The sequence below is a fragment of the Triticum aestivum genome, chromosome 6A (assembly GCF_018294505.1).
Source record: "Triticum aestivum cultivar Chinese Spring chromosome 6A, IWGSC CS RefSeq v2.1, whole genome shotgun sequence".
Lineage (NCBI taxonomy): Eukaryota > Viridiplantae > Streptophyta > Magnoliopsida > Poales > Poaceae > Triticum > Triticum aestivum.
Window position 1 is genome coordinate 589,579,798 of NC_057809.1, and position 2,028 is coordinate 589,581,825.

The window sequence follows — 2,028 nt, forward strand, 5'->3', positions numbered from 1 at the left end:
AGCACAAGATGATGATGGCCATATCATATCACTTATATTGATTGCATGTGATGTTTATCTTTTATGCATCTTATCTTGCTTTGATTGACGGTAGCATTATAAGATGATCTCTCACTAATTATCAAGAAGTGTTCTCCCTGAGTATGCACCGTTGCGAAAGTTCTTCGTGCTGAGACACCACGTGATGATCGGGTGTGATAGGCTCTACGTTCAAATACAACGGGTGCAAAACAGTTGCACACGCGGAATACTCAGGTTATACTTGACGAGCCAAGCATATACAGATATGGCCTCGGAACACGGAGACCGAAAGGTCGAGCGTGAATCATATAGTAGATATGATCAACATAGTGATGTTCACCAATGAAACTACTCCATCTCACGTGATGATCGGACATGGTTTAGTTGATTTGGATCACGTAATCACTTAGAGGATTAGAGGGATGTCTATCTAAGTGGGAGTTCTTTAAGTAAATTAATTGAACCTAAATTTATCATGAAACTTAGTACCTGATAGTATCTTGCTTGTTTATGCTTGATTGTAGATAGATGGCTCGTGCTGTTGTTCCGTTGAATTTTAATGCGTTCCTTGAGAAAGCAAAGTTGAAAGATGATGGTAGCAATTACACGGACTGGGTCCGTAACTTGAGGATTATCCTCATTGCTGCACAGAAGAATTACGTCCTGGAAGCACCGCTGGGTGCCAGGCCTGCTGCTGGAGCAACACCAGATGTTATGAACGTCTGGCAGAGCAAAGCTGATGACTACTCGATAGTTCAGTGTGCCATGCTTTACGGCTTAGAATCGGGACTTCAACGACGTTTTGAACGTCATGGAGCATATGAGATGTTCCAGGAGTTGAAGTTAATATTTCAAGCAAATGCCCGGATTGAGAGATATGAAGTCTCCAATAAGTTCTATAGCTGCAAGATGGAGGAGAACAGTTCTGTCAGTGAGCATATACTCAAAATGTCTGGGTATAATAATCACTTGATTCAATTGGGAGTTAATCTTCCAGATGATTGCGTCATTGACAGAATTCTCCAATCACTGCCACCAAGCTACAAGAGCTTCGTGATGAACTATAATATGCAAGGGATGAATAAGACTATTCCCGAGCTCTTCGCAATGCTGAAAGCTGCGGAGGTAGAAATCAAGAAGGAGCATCAAGTGTTGATGGTCAACAAGACCACTAGTTTCAAGAAAAAGGGCAAAGGGAAGAAGAAGGGGAACTTCAAAAAGAACGGCAAGCAAGTTGCTGCTCAAGAGAAGAAACCCAAACCTGGACCTAAGCCTGAAACTGAGTGCTTCTACTGCAAGCAGACTGGTCACTGGAAGCGGAACTGCCCCAAGTATTTGGCGGATAAGAAGGATGGCAAGGTGAACAAAGGTATATGTGATATACATGTTATTGATGTGTACCTTACTAATGCTCGCAGTAGCACCTGGGTATTTGATACTGGTTCTGTTGCTAATATTTGCAACTCGAAACAGGGACTACGGATTAAGCGAAGATTGGCTAAGGACGAGGTGACGATGCGCGTGGGAAACGGTTCCAAAGTCGATGTGATCGCAGTCGGCACGCTACCTCTACATCTACCTTCGGGATTAATATTAGACCTAAATAATTGTTATTGGTGCCAGCGTTAAGCATGAACATTATATCTGGATCTTGTTTGATGCGAGACGGTTATTCATTTAAATCTGAGAATAATGGTTGTTCTATTTATATGAGTAATATCTTTTATGGTCATGCACCCTTAAAGAGTGGTCTATTTTTGTTGAATCTCGATAGTAGTGACACACATATTCATAGTGTTGAAGCCAAAAGATGCAGAGTTGATAATGATAGTGCAACTTATTTGTGGCACTGCCGTTTAGGTCATATCGGTGTAAAGCGCATGAAGAAACTCCATACTGATGGACTTTTGGAACCACTTGATTATGAATCACTTGGTACTTGCGAACCGTGCCTCATGGGCAAGATGACTAAAACACCATTCTCCGGTACTATGGAGAGAGCAACAG